Genomic DNA, 16,028 nt, shown 5'->3' with positions numbered 1-16,028 from the left:
GTAGGAATTTTTCTGCCTAAAATTTAATATATGAAACGATCAAAATCGGATTAACTAATTTCTTCAATCTGAACACTCGTTTGTCGATGACAGCAGATAACACAATCGGCGACCAATCAGCGTTCTGGAAGATCTAACTGTCATCATAGCTTTAAATTAATTTGCTAAATATATATATATATAGGTCCCACCGAATTACCAGATATTCTACCGTCAAACAGCAGTACTTAGTATTGTTGCGTTCCGATTTATTGAAGGGTTGTAGCCAGTGTGATCACAAGGGACGTAACATTACTTCTAAAGGTTGGTAGCATATTGGCTATATGCGGGATTATTAACATATTTTACAGTGCCAATGTTTATGGTGGTGAACACATACCACCAGGCCCAGTTACTGGATGAAGATTTTGATGTGTAAACATGTTAGCGCTCAGTCCACGGTAGGGGCTAACTGAGACTCCGAGCGTCAGGTGACGTCAGTGTAAGATTTCGAACGTCAGATGACGTCAACGTAAGATTTGTTATTGTAATTGTGTTAATGTTTGCGTGAGATCGGTACACGAGTTACACATCAATTCTCGTGAGTATCTTGGCATTTTTTTTTATTTCTCACTCCTTTTACTCATGCAAGATAAAACCGTCAATCGATTTTTATCTCGATTTAAGAAACACATAGTACAATAATCTTATTGAAATCTGATATATAGCGGATGGTACTTTTAAATTCTAACTAATGTTATTAATGTGAAAGTGAGTTTGTTTGTTACGCTTACACGTCTTAACTATTCAACCGATCATCATGAAATCAGGGATACAGACGAGGATATAGAGGAGTCCACTGCTGAACATAGGCCTCTCCCGAGGTGCGCCAAAGCTTCCTGTCCTCCGCCTTCCGCATCCAGTTGGTGCCCGCCACCTTCTTAAGGTCGTCGGTCCACTTGGCTGGAGGGCGCCCTACGCTGCGCTTGCCGATTCGCGGTCTCCACTCTAGGACTCGTCTGCTCCAACGGCCATCGGTCCTACGACATACGTGACCAGCCCACTGCCACTTCAGCCTGCTTATTTTGCAAGCTATGTCAGTGACTCCGGTTCGTTTCCGGATAATCTCATTTATGATCTTATCCTTCAAATGAATACTCCGAGCATAGCTCGCTCCATAGCACGCTGAGCGACTTTGAATTTGTGGACTAGTCCCGCAGTTAGTGTCCACGTTTCGGCACCGTATGTCATGGCAGGTAAGACGCATTGGTTGATGACTTTCGTCTTCAAACATTGCGGTATAGACGACTGGAGGACTTGACGAAGGTAGCCAAATGCTGCCCCTCCCAAGCGAATTCTTCGATCGGCTTCCTACTCGAAGTTATTCCTACCGACTTGTATTATCTGTCCTAGGTAAGTATATTCACTAACAACTTCGAGAGTTTTCCCCTCGACGTATATCGGTCCCGGCATGACATGCCTATTGAACATGACCTTGGTCTTGTCCAAGTTTATACCGAGACTGACACACCGGGAAGACTCGCCTAGGCTATGCAGCATTTCGGTGAGTTGTTCCAGCGACTCTGCTATGATGACGATATCGTCGGCAAATCGAAGGTGTGAGATATACTCGCCGTTTACATTGACTCCATACTCAGTCCAATACAGCGTCTTGAAAACGTCTTCCAACGCGTTGGTGAACAGTTTCGGGGATATTACACCCCCCTGCCTCACCCCTCTGCGCAGCTGGATCGCCTTCGTCTAACAGTCCTGGATATGGACAGTCATTGTAGCGGCGTTGTACAGACATCTCAGTACCTCGATATATCTCCAGTCGATATGACATCTCTGCAATGAGTCGAGCACTGCCCAGGTTTCGATGGAGTCGAAGGCTTTCTCGTAGTCCACAAATGCCATACACAGCGGCTGATTGTACTCTTCTGTCTTCTGTACAATCTGCCGAACAGTATGGATGTGGTCCACGGTGCTGTAGCCTGATCGAAAGCCTGCTTGCTCTGGGGGCTGGAACTCGTCAAGTCGTCTGGCGAGACGGTTCGTGACGACTCTTGAGAACAGCTTATACACGTGATTCAGGAGGGAGATTGGTCTGTAGTTTTTCAAGAGGGTTTTATCACCTTTCTTGAAAAACAGTACCACCTCACTCCCGCTCCACGTTTCCGGGGTCTTGCCATGTTGGATGACGGAATTAAAGAGGCTTGCTAGCTCTTTCAGGACCGGAGTCTCGCATGCCTTAAGCAACTCTGTTGTGATTCCGCCATCTCCCGGGGCTTTGTTGTTTTTAAGCTGTTCTAGAGCCGCCCTAATCTCGCCTTGGTCAACGACTGGGAGCTCCTCGGAGAAATGGCGCATAAGAGGGGCGCGCTGGTCATCAATACTGATTCTCACGGGTTTATCCGATCTTGAAGAGAACAACTGCCCATAAAACCTCTCTACTTCTCCGACAATCTCAGGCCTAGAGGTAACAACCCCACCATTTTCAGTTTTAAGTTTTGTCAGACACGGCCTCCCAAACTTGCGAGCGAACACTTTCGATCCTCGATTTTGCTCAATCGCAGCCTTGATGGCACGGGTATTGGAGCGTCGGAGATTGTTCGGTTTAAGGCCTTATCTGACAAAAACGATGGTAGTTCTCGTCGTTTTCTCATGAGCTCGAGTGTCTTAGGAGAGAGTTTTGGTGCGCTGTCTCTTCTCTGTGGCGGAAAACACTTGCGGGATCTGTTTTGCAGTATTTTGACCAGCGTGTCAGTTTTCTCATCAATGCTGCTTACGGTTTCCAACGCGGTGAATTGATTTTGAAGTTCCATTTGGAACTTTTCGGAGCCTTGAGCAGCTTGGAGCATGGTAGGTCGGAGAGTAGACCTCATCATTCTCGATCTTTCGGCTTTGAAGTCGATATTTAGAGTGCCTCGAACCAAGCGGTGATCACTTCCGGTATTAAACCTGTTGATCACTGTAACATCTCTAAATATGTGCCTTTTATTCGAAATGATAAAGTCTATCTCGTTCTTTGTCACGTTATCGGGGCTTCGCCAGGTCCACCTCCTCTGAGGCTTCTTTTGAAAGAAAGAATTCATCAAAAAGAGCCCCTGCGCTTCGAGAAAGTTTACCAGCATTTGCCCCCTGTGATTTCTGCAGCCCAAGCCGTAAGGTCCGACTTTCGATTCACCGCTATTTTGTACTCCTACTTTAGCATTAAAGTCTCCCATAACAACATTGTAGTGGGCTTTCGAGGTGTCGTTGAGGGCCTTTGCGATGTCCTCGTACATCGCTTCGACCACATCATCAGAGTATGTCGAAGTTGGCGCATATACCTGTACGACCTTCAGGGAGTACCTGTCGGAAAGTTTTAGGACAAGGTACGCTACCCGGTTCGACACACTACTGATTTCCACAATGCTGCTAATGAGATCCTTTTTGAGTAGAAAACCGACACCACCCTGGGAGAGGTTATAACCTTCGCGGAAGTAGAGTAAGTTACCGGACTCTAGAGTTATCGTGTCCTCCCCCTGTCTTCGGACCTCAGACAACCCCAGCATATGCCAGTTTATATGACTTAACTCTACTTCTAATTCGGCGAGGTGATGGTCCAGCCTCATCGAGTGTCCATTGTACGTTGCCAAGTGAAGTCGTCTTATATGGTAGCCTGACGTGAACCGGTGATTCTTAGCACCCCCTGCTTTGCAGATACCGCGATTGCTACCTTGGTCGGGCCTAGCGGGCTTGCCGGTAACTGGGGGCCTTTTTTTTGGGCGAATCTGCCATTTAGGAGGGTTTGCCCATACACCACCAGCTCCCACAACCTAGTAAATAAATACCTACCAACTTTAATATTTTTAATCTGTTGCAAATGATTAATTTATATAATTATCTCGTGAAAATAAATATGACTACTGATTTATCATATTTCACAATAGCTGATGCAATCTTCAAATTTTCTGTGCATATATTTTTATCTTCATTTTGAAATATTACACTATATATACCGATATTATGAATGCGAAAGTATTTACGGCTAAATCACTAAACCGATTTTGATGAAATTTGATATGCAGCAAGCTTGAACTCCAAGGAAAGACATGGGGTACTTTTTATTACCTAATATCAGCCCCCCTTTCCTATAATTATAACAACAATATAAAGCTAAAATTTGGGATATTTGGTTTATTTCATAACGCAAGCATCCGCTAAGGTAGGTTTGGATATTAATAATTAGGAAAAGTCGAGAGTAGCTTGCCTTGAATCTATCTATATTGATAAAAATGTATGTTTGTCCTCTTTGCTTTCCTAAGCCATTCATCACATTGTGATGAAACTTTGTTGAGTTACTGCCTACGCCAGTGAAGATTCTGATACATGAACATGGCATTTTTTTTCTTTGTTTGTCTGTCCTTTAACATAAACCATGCAGACTCATATTCTATCCATGCAAGCCGGGAAGGGTGGCTAGTCATTACATATAAAACAAAGTCACTCCGTCGCGTCTTTTTGTCTGTTTGAACGCGATAAGCTCAAATACTCTTACTGGTGGTAGAGCTTTGTGCAAGCTCGTCTGGGTAGGTAACACCCACTCATCAGATATTATACCGCAGAACAGCAGTACTTGGTATTGTTGTGTTCCGGTTTGAAGGGTTAGTGAGCCAGTGTAATTACAGGCACAAGGGACATAACATCTTAGTTCCCAAGGTTGGTGGCGCATTGGTGTTGTAAGCGTTGGTTAACATTTCTTACAGTGCCAACGTCTATGAGCGTTGGTGACCACTTACCATCAGGTGGCCCATATGCTCGTCCGCCTTCCTATTCTATAAAAAAAATACTACAGAACGAAATTTCATACGATTTTCATCAATGGACGAAGTGATACATGAGGAAGTCTTAGGTGTATAATTCATTGAATTTTTCTATAAACTTAGAAGAATCTTGCCAAATGTGAGAAAATATGGACAAAGTTTTCATACAATCTACGCGATTATGACTTAACATCTGGTGGCCCATTTGCCTGTTCGCCTACCTAACTTAAAATCTTCGAATACCTTTGACATCATGGAAACCTTACATCAATGATATGGCCAAACCTGGATTGACATATGAAATTATGTCGTTTTAACGATATGATCAGTTTCAGCATTTCATGCATGGCTAGCATGAAATGGTCAACTATATATACATATACAGCCTGTTAATGTCCCACTTCTGGGCTAAGGCCTCCTCTCCCTTTTGAGGAGAAGGTTTGGAGCTTATTCCACCACGCTGCTCCAATGCGGGTTGGTAGAATACACATGTGGCAGAATTTCAATGTAATTAGACACATGCAGGTTTCCTCACGATGTTTTCCTTCACCGTCAAGCACGAGATGAATTATAAACACAAAGTAAGCACATGAAAATTCAGTGGTGCTTGCCCGGGTTTGAACCCACGATTATCGGTTAAGATTCACGGGTTCTAACCACTAGGCCATCTCGGCTATATATAGTGTTATAATATCTGGCCAGGAAGGAAATTTCATCAGGTTTTACTATTATTATATAATACCGTCAATTTCTTCTAATTAGATGATAGCTTGTATGTCTGTATGTAAAATTACCACAAATTCGGGATGTAAGTAAATAATGTGGACCCCCAACAAGATTCTTGCCGCTCGACTAGGTATCTCATACTACAAATTAAATATTTTTATTATTTAATAAGTATATAATTAATGTGTAATTAACGCTAATTTTTCCTCATTGCAATATGGGAAAATTGTTATCAAAGAATTATCATTTTTTATGATATAGTTGTGTACAATTATAATTATGTATGATTATGAAAACTAACAGTACCGATTAACTAGCCGTGCCTTGCGGCTTCCAACGCTTTACATTTACTTGTATCTGATAGCCTTTTTACTTTATTTTACACTAGTATTCGCCTGCGGCTTCGTCTACCTTTTGGGGCAAAGGGTAAGAGGTAAAAAACTATCCTATGTCAGTCCTTGGATATATATATATGAATATGAATTATAAACACAAATTAAGCACACGAAAAGTTTTGCTTGCTTATTGTCATTGCAATTCGGGGATTTGAAAATACATTCGAATTAAAAATTTGAACAAATCATGTATGATTTCAAATAATTTTTTTCTCCTGATACATATTTCCGTTTTTTTGAGTGTGAACATCTTAGCGCTTAATATATGTTAGCTAACTGAGACTTCGAGCGTCAAACAATTAAGCGTGAGATTTCGAGCGTCAGAGACGTCAGCGTAAAATCAAATCTCGTGATTACCAAGCATACTAACTACAAATATTTTTTAAATAATAACATTAAAACTCATGAATTTCTTCTAAACAATAAAAAAAGATAATCGTTTGACAAACGGAAAATAATATCCGTGAACTGTTTTGTATTTGCGTATCTATACTTGTATATTGTGTATTACAACTGAGTAGCGATAGATGGCGTTGATTGAATCCACCGCATTTCTGAATCGCGCTGTCTAGATTCGCTACTGGTTATATATAGTTTGGACCTGAATGTCCTAGAGTTAGCACTAGTAAGTATAGGCCTCAGTGGTCTCCCTTTTCGAGTCCTCTCCACCTCGTGGAAAGGCTTTTCTTCATTTATAATTGATCCCTCAATATTAATTCGGTGTAAAATATAACCTATACTAATATTATAGATGCGAAAGTAACCTTGTCTGTTACACTTGCGTTACACTTGTACGGCTAAGCCACTGAACAGATTTTGATAAAATTTACATAGAAAACTTGAAATTACAAGGGAGGATTTTTTTACACCTAAAAGGAACCCCCCTCCCCCACGCAATCAAAACGGCAGACTAGTTTATTTATACAAAGTATATTAGTTACATAAGAAAGCTCGCCTTTTGACATTGCAGCTTATGAAGGTCGCGGCATCGATTGATGCTATAAATAGACTTATATACTTTATATACTTACTTACATATATTGACTTTTATTATTGTTTTATATTTGAATAGCTCGTTGGCCTAGTGGCTAGACAGGCCGCAGATCCAGAGGCCCTGGGTTCAAACCACAGGTCAGGAAGATTGAGTCTCTTGACAGAAAAACACGATCAGTTTTAGCCCGATACGTTATTCGAATCCGGGACCTCACGACCAATACACTCTAGGCACTAGACTAACGAGGTATTTACGATAATAAATATAACTATTAAAAGGTATTTTATAAAATATCATATTTTATAAGACAATATTGTTAACGAGAGATCATTAAATTAAATAGTTGCATTATTATTATTAAAAATAAATAATTATGACTTTTTTTTTTCTTATAAAACATTTTATAGTGTGATATAAAATTCTTAAATATTTTTAACGACACTGCTTCGTTGGTCTAGTGGCTAGATATTAGGTCGCAGATCACGAGGTCCTGGATTCAACCAACAGGTTGGGACTTTAAAAAGTTATTGGGTTTTCCAGTCGAAGGATCTCAGTAGCAGCCAGGAGTCTGGAAGTTAGAAGTGTGTACACACTGTGAAACTAGCCGACTGTGCAGGACACATTAGTGCACAAGTGTGCGCAAACACAGGTGCACTCTCTCTTTCCTCTCGTTATCCGATTGGACGGCAAATCTGATACGACATGACGGGGGCGTGTACACACTCCCAACTTCCAGTTACGTCGACACGAGTTTGAACACAGGACCGCAAGGTCTGCGGTTTTTTTTTTTTTTTATAGAATAGGAAGGCGGACGAGCATATGGGCCACCTGATGGGAAGTAGTCACCAAACGCCCTTAGACATTGGCATTGTAAGAACTGTCAACCATCGCTTATACAGCCAATGCGCCACCAACCTTGGGAACTAAGATTTTATGTCCCTTGTGCCTGTAATTACACTGGCTCACTCACCCTTCAAACCGGAACACAACAATAACAAGTACTGCTGTTTTGCGGTAGAATACCTGATGAGTGGGTGGTACCTACCCAGAGGAGCTGGCAAAGCTCTATCACTAGTAAAATATATTCTTATATTACTAAATCAACAGCAAGGTTATCTTAAGTATGTATGTATTTTAAAGGTTTATTAAGCATCGTTTTAAGCACTTAAACTTAACTTACCTAACACAGATCATAAATATCACACAGATAATAAATCAAACTTAATCTATTAGTACATTTTGAACTTCTTAATATGTACTATATTTTATAATCGATTATTTTTAATCTGTTGACGAAATTGTATTTAAAATTCTTGTCTTATTATCAAAATAATTTTGTTAGTTTTATAATATCACTACTTTTGTTTTCAATACCAATAGCCAATTACCTAAGTACAGATGTCGACTTTTGACTTATCGTGTATATTTGTTGTTGCCATATGAATAAATAAATCAGTTTTTCAATAACAGCGTAACTACAGGCACAAGGGATAACATCTTAGTCCAAAAGTTTTTGATATCGTCAATACCTCACCGTATTGACGATATCAAAATTATATATGTAAAAAAGGGTTTTTAATTAGCGCTTTTGACTTTTCACGCATTTATATTTAAAAAAAATCTTCTATTGGTGACAAGTGGGCGGTTTCATTCCGCCTAGAGGATCGGAATTGCGATTCAAATTATGCTGCTAGCGTTCTTGTCACCATTATACGCGGTCACGTTTTGTACTGCAGCTATTTTTAATTTTATATTTATATATATTCAAGGTTTTAATGTAAATAATTTTTATGTAAATCAAATAAAAAAATTAATGCATTCAATAATAATACTTTCATTTTTTCGTTTTTAGATTACCAATTCGCTCAAGTACAATTAACTTTCTCGAATAAATTGATAAATAAAAAAAATATATCAAAATTTGAATCTAAGATCATCAAAAACCTTAACAGTATACATTAATTATGAAAAAAAAAAATCCTCTAGATCGATTTCGGCCACGGCGGCCATTCTCAAGAGAGATTAGCCAACTGCGCAGGAGATATTATAATGCACGAGTGTGTGCACAAACAGGTGCGCCCTCGACACCACCGGAAAGAGTTCAGGCGCAAGACCAACGGCTTTACGTGCTTTCCGAGGCACGGGTAATCATGTATGGCAACATAAATGGCTGACAAGAATCCTTCTTATCGATATATCTTACAGCGCCAATGAATAATTTAAAATAATAAAATTATACTAGACAATAAAATGAACGAACGTCGTCGAAACTTACTTGGTGGTATTGTGTGGGTTATGTGCAAACCCCCCTGGGTACCTACTACACACTCCTCATATATTCTACCGAAAAACAAATAAATTTAGTATCATTGCGTTCTGGTTTGAAGGCTGAGTGAGCCAGTGCAACTACAGGCACAAGTATATATCTTCGTTTTCAAGGTTCCGCATTGGCGATGGAAGGAATGTTAAATATTTCATACAAGTATGTCTATACCCATACGAAATATCTCTAAGAGAACCTGGAGCCCTCCAAGCTAATTCATCTTTAGAACAGCATCTCGCCTACAAAGCGTTATCTAATAATCTAAAGTGCCACACAATACATCTTCAAGTCGACCAATTTGATACTACAAGGCAAAGCGTATCCTTAATCACAGAATATGTGATTTATTTTTTGTTATCTTACTAATCTTGCTTATAATATAAAACCATTAAAAAAAAAATTGTTGTTATGGTAAGTGATCACCATCGCTCACAGACATATATACCTGTATGAAATATTAACCTTACGTTGCCAATACGCCACAAATCTTGAGAATTAAGATGTTATGTCCCTTGTTACACTGGCTCACTTACCGTTCAAATCGAACTGCAATAATATTAAGTATTGCTGTTTAGCCGTAAGATATCTGATGAGTAGGCAGTACCTACCAGGGGGGCTAACACGAAGCCATACCACCAAATAATATGGTGATTGGCACGTAATAAGCATTGCTTCGCTTTTAAGACATAAAAAAAAAACATTTTTCTGTCAACTGTACTTTCAAAAACAACGTCATGTTTATTAATGTATGTCTGTTAAGCTCTCACGGTATGATGAGAATTGGTATGAAACAAGCTTGACTCCCAAGGAAGGCCATTTTTTTAACGCCGGAAAAACGCGTTACGCGTTTCCCTCATGGGAACAGTGGGGACTTTGTGGGGCTCGCCGGTGTCCAAGGCGCTGAATGCGCCCCGAACATCGGAATACACACTAAAAAACCTGCGGTACCGTGACGGCCCAAGAAAGGCCACACTTAACGCTCGCCTTGGACGCTTGCGAAATTGCTAATTTAAAATAAAAATAGTTTTACTATCAGCAATTTTATTTTTAGAACTTCTTAAATTATACAGGAAATAATTCAATTAGTTTCCGAGGCTGATTAGTACACATTTGTATTTTATGACAATTTTTACTAGACAGGTTTTATTTAAATATACTTAATCACATAGTATATATATACAAATCCATGTACCGCATCGTTAATTAATTATAGCCTTCTCGAATCTATATTTACATATACCAGACGATTCGCTCATAACTCTGCTATGATATGCACTATTTATATCAACTTTAATTTAATAATAATACTATCCTGGGACATTATTCACACACGGCCATCTGATCACAAACTAAGCAGATCTTGTGCTATGGAAACCAGACAACTGATATACTACATTTACTACTTTTCTTTTGTAAATACTATTATAAATAATAGTTATATAGATAATTACACCCAGACTCAGGACGAACAGACATCTTCATGCACATAAATGTCTGTCCTCGGAATCGTATCACAAACTTCAGCGTGAAAGGCAAGTATCTACCAAACACGCCAACCGGCCCGTCAAAAAAACGACTAGGGCATAAAAACGATTTGCAATGCATGCGTTTGCGCATGTGAACCATCGAACAATGTCTCAGACGTACGACCTTCTCGTATTGTTAAGAATAATAAAACATTGTAAATAAAAATTCATTTTGTTAAAATAATACATTAAAATTTAAAGTTTAAATAACAGCGAAACATTTTCAAAACGATAATCGGCACAACATTTTTTGTTAATTTTATTAATTTATTCAATGTTTTAATTAGAATATTTTAATTAATTAAATTCAAACAATACGACATTACGTAACTATCAAGTCGATTAACTAAAAGTAGAGTACCTTTGATGATAGTCGAATTAAAATTTCGTTTGAAAACAACTCAAATTATTGTTATAATAAAATGTCGTGTAACCTAGTAATTATAATTGTTTCGACCTGCGATTAAAACCTAGGACCTAATGATCTACATGTACATGTTAGCCACTAGACTAAAATAATGCTAAAAATTACTACTAACGAAATATAAATTGAAAATAAAAAAATTTACAGCTTTTTTTAATGATTCGCAACGGGCTTTGAACCTAGGAGCTCTGTATCTGCAACCTTAGAAGTTAAAACTACGTGTAATACAACACACATATTCAATTCTGAAAGCCTTTTTGGAATTTATACTAATATTATAAAGGCGAAAGTAATTCCGTCTGACTGTTTCGCTTTCACGACATAGTCACTGAACCGATTATGATGAAATTTTTGTATGAATCAAGCTTAAATAATATACGTTATATTTTTATTAACAATTAGCTACCCGTGTCGGATTCGCACGGGTAGAATAACGGTGTGCATAAAAAGTTAATATCGTAATACATATAACTCTATTGGTTTACGCAACGACAGCAAAGCTCCCAGACGGAATGATTTTTTCAGAAATCTTCAACAATTGTCGTGACATTTCAGACAATTTACACAAAACCTTAATGAATACACCTAAACCATACTCCCGAATCACTTCGTCCAATGGTGAAAACCGCATGCGAACACGTAGGGTAGTTTTCGATTTTATTGCGGACATACAGACAGGACAGATTACTTGTAATTGATATACAAATCCATATATTAATATGCCTATTTCAAATACTTCCGTACAGTGTAATTTGTATTTTAAATATATAGCGCTGAGGTACTCTGTAATTAATATTCAAAATACATAAACACAATTATAGACCTTGGTAATGATCAGGACCTGTTGATTTATTTCCTTTAGTAGTTATTTTACTGATGGTGATAATTTCGTGTAACCAGGGGTACCACCTACTGGGTACTCATCAGATATTCTACTGCTAAACATTAATACTTAGTATAGTTCCAGTTTGAAGGGTGACTGAGTCAGTGCAACAAAGGTAAAAAGGTTTCCTCACGACAATGACTTGTTATCCGTGTCTTTTTTTATAAACCAGGAAGGCGGACGCGCATATGGGCCACCTGATGGTAAGTGGTCACCAACGCCCATAGACATTAGCATTGTAAGAAATGTTAACCATCGCTTATTATTTATTGTTGCGTTCCGGTTTGAAGGGTGAATGAGCCAGTGTAACCAGACGCAAAAAGGACATAACATTTTAGTTCCCAAGGTAAGTGGCGCATTGGTGATTAACGGAATGTTTAATATTTCTTACATCACCATCGTCTATGGGCGGTGGATATCACTCATCATCAGAGGCCACACCACATACCTATTTATTTAAAAAAAAAAAAGCATATTGTAATTTTACTTTTCTCTGGTAAATTTTGCTCTATAAGAATGGATTTATTTTTTGTTATCATATATATTATTTATAATCATTGATAAATATATATTATTAATAAAAATAATTAATGTTATATTTTGTTCCCTCAATTGATACAAAATTATAATAAGCATACTGTAATTACCTTTAATTAAAAGTGCAATTAATCTTGTATCAGCTTATGTATTATTGTGTTCCAATATTGTAACTTTGGTTGTTAGTTCGATTAAAATAAATAAATTGCTCTTCCTCTTATCCTATAGAGGTGAAATTTTCCACTTTGGTTCAGTTCCGATGACAATGCACTCTCATGATAGCTTACATTACAAGTGACCTTTTCTAGACCCAGTTACTTTGTAATCCTACTGACTTTTTGCCCTACGCAAGACCTCGGGTGTTACAATTGTCCATGGACGGCAGTAGTCACTTTCCATCAAAAAAGTTTGATCCTTTTTACATAAAAAAAGCCCTTCAGGTCGATGCCAGCCACAGAGTGGCTAGTCAGTTGGACAGATATATATTATATTGTACATGGTTTGTCTGTTAATCTGATGGGATGGCAATCCGATAATCCGAATGCGACTTAATGCTACCCGTAATACAAGCCTACTACTTAAAATTACTTTACAAAAACTCAATAACATTTATCGATCCGAACTGGGATTTGAATCTTTGACTGAGTGAAATCAGTGTTCTTTTTTTAATTTTTTTTTTACAATTAATAGGCCAGCGTTTGACCGCTGACTAGCCTGATGTTGAGCATCGACACGGTCTAAGATGTAGCACGCTTGCCTATAAGAAACCTGTTTACTCTGAAACTAACAGTCGGTTTTGAAAAAACATTTTTGCATTCAATAGCCTAATTCCAATAGCCTAATTCTAGGCTATAAGCTATTTAATATTACGCTATAGCCCTGTAATGGTTATATACATGGTATACATTTTTATTTCGATGTTTTCCTACACCGTCGGAAACAGTATAATTATACAAATAAATTACATGCACAAGAAAATGAACGATGCTTGCCTTGCTTAGGTTGAAACCAAAACCATACCATTTCGCCTTTTTTAATTTAATAATAATAATATCGGCTTTTTAATTCAATATTAATTATATACAATTAAAACCTGCATACGAATACAATCATGCCTTAGTCATTTCGAGAAATAAAAAAGTAAAAAACAAATTGTCTTGTCCTTTCGGCTGGAACGTTCTCTCATAGAGTCGACACGTGAACCCGTGACCCGGGCGATAGCGATACGGCCTTAGCAATGTCACTTGAATGACATTGCGTCCTCTGATATAGCGGAAGGTATACTATAACCTTTCTTTGACCTTTAATTATTTTGCTTTAAGATATTTATACCAATAAATGAGACATTTTTTTTAATGTTCAATTGACAAACTACGAAGCCATTATGCCAGACGATGCAGCGTGTTTCCGAGGTTTTACTATGTAGTAAAAGTAAACTTTATTTAATTTTTTTTTTGTAGAATAGTAGACGAATAAAAACGATAGACGAGCATATGGGCCACATGTTGGTAAGTGGTCACCAACGGCCATAGACATTGGCATTGTAAGAAATGTTACCCATCGTTTACATCGCCAATGCGCCACCAACCCTGGGAACCAAGATGTTATGTCCCTTGTGCGTCTAATTACACTGGCTCACTCACCCTTCAAACCGAAACGCAACAATACTAATAATAATAATAATTGCTCCTTAACGGCAGAATATCTGATGAGTGGGTGGTACCACCCAGACGCGTGCACAAAGTTCTACCACCAGGCAATGTTTGTTAGTTTGTTTTAATATAATATTAATTACAGGCACAAGGGACATAATATCTTAGTTTCCAAAGTTGGCAGCGCATTGCCGATGTAAGCGATGGTTTACATTTCTTACAATGCTAATGTCTATGGGCGTTGGTGACCACTTACGATCAGGTGGCCCATACGCTCGTCCGCCTTCCTATTCTATAAAAATAAATGTTCTTACTTGAATTTATTGATGTGTAAACATCTTAGCGCTCGGTACACGGCAATAACTGAGTCTTCGAGCGTCAAACGAGTAAGCGTAAGATTTCGACTGACAAATGACGTCAGCGTAAGATTTCTTATTTTTTTTTTTATATCGCCGGGAGGGCAAATGACTCTACTCCACCAGATGGAAAGTGGTAGTAGAGTCCAAACGCGACGACGGCCAGTACAGACGGGAAAAACGTTCTGCACTAGCCGCCTTCGCCTTGCCGGCCCGCAAGATGCCTCTTCACGCCTCGTTTGAAGGAACCCGGGTTGTAAGAGGAGGGGAACACGTGAGCTGGTAAGGAATTCCATTTTTTGGAAGTGCGACAAAGAAAAGAGTTGCCAAATTTCTTTGTTCGCGATGGAATTGATGTCACAGTTAGGCGGTGACATCGAGAGCTCGCAATTATTATTATTATTTACATCAACTCTAATTTTTTTTAATGTAATAGTTAAGCCATTAACTTATCACTTAAAGTTTACTAAAACAGATAATCTTACGAAGTGATACGTCTTTATACGTGTAAGCAATTAAAATGATTATGATAACATTCGTTATGAAGTTCATTCGTAACAAACATTCGTTTGTCATTTATATAACTGTTATAAGGAAGGAAATAATTATATATAAAGACTGCATTAAGTTGTATGTTACGCTTCTATAAATAAATACGAATGTAAGTTATTTTCCCTATGATTTGCTCGCTATATTTATGTAATATGCAGGGTTGCCAGGTTACAACTAAACGTTTGGGCCATTATTGTGGCCAGTGTAAAAAATGAGTAATTTTTTAAACATTAATTGAATACCTATATATATATTTCAAAAGAACGAATAATCATTGACCTCTTTTATTTTTATAAATAATAACTCGACCAATGGTATCGCGTTAATTCAAGATCAAAGTTGTTTATTTGTCTTTACTCCTCTTGTGGTTGGAATAGACTATAGAGACTATAGAGTTGGTTCCTTCCGACTGGCCTAATGTCAGTCTGGGTACCGGCCCCGGGGTTTCCCCCTTTACCCGGGCAATTCGTCACCGACAGTCGCAACTGCCGGGTCAATAATTTTGAGGCCGACCAGGCCTCAAAATTATAGTCTTCATTTCAGGCACCCAGAAAATAGACAAAAATCGACAATTAATAGGTTATAGATGATTTTTACTTTCTCAGCGATATTTAAACCCGGTAGATGGCGCAATTGACGACATCCATTTTTTTTTTAGCAGTTTTGTATACACGACTAATTAATGTCATTCGCTAAGAGATATCTCGAGATGATTCTTTATTTTTATGATGAGATTCTTGATACTTTTCTGTTAAGAGAATGTTTAATGTTATGTTCTTTTAGAGAAAATAAAGATTCCTAAACTCCATAACTGATCTTTTACCCGTACGAAGACGGGACAGGAATCTTGTATGAAAATAGATAGTAAATATG

At 38.1% G+C, this 16,028-nt stretch overlaps 1 protein-coding gene across 1 annotated transcript in view; it reads right to left on the bottom strand.

Moving 5' to 3' along the window:
• LOC126779448 (ATP-citrate synthase) overlaps window positions 1–16,028 on the bottom strand; it is a 54,176-nt gene that overhangs the window by 35,682 nt on the left and 2,466 nt on the right. The window lies entirely within an intron of this gene.

This window comes from Nymphalis io, chromosome 29 (assembly GCF_905147045.1).
Source record: "Nymphalis io chromosome 29, ilAglIoxx1.1, whole genome shotgun sequence".
NCBI classification, from domain to species: Eukaryota; Metazoa; Arthropoda; class Insecta; order Lepidoptera; family Nymphalidae; genus Nymphalis; species Nymphalis io.
The sequence above is the reverse complement of the archived record's forward strand: the minus strand, read 5'-3'. Positions and strand labels throughout refer to the sequence as shown.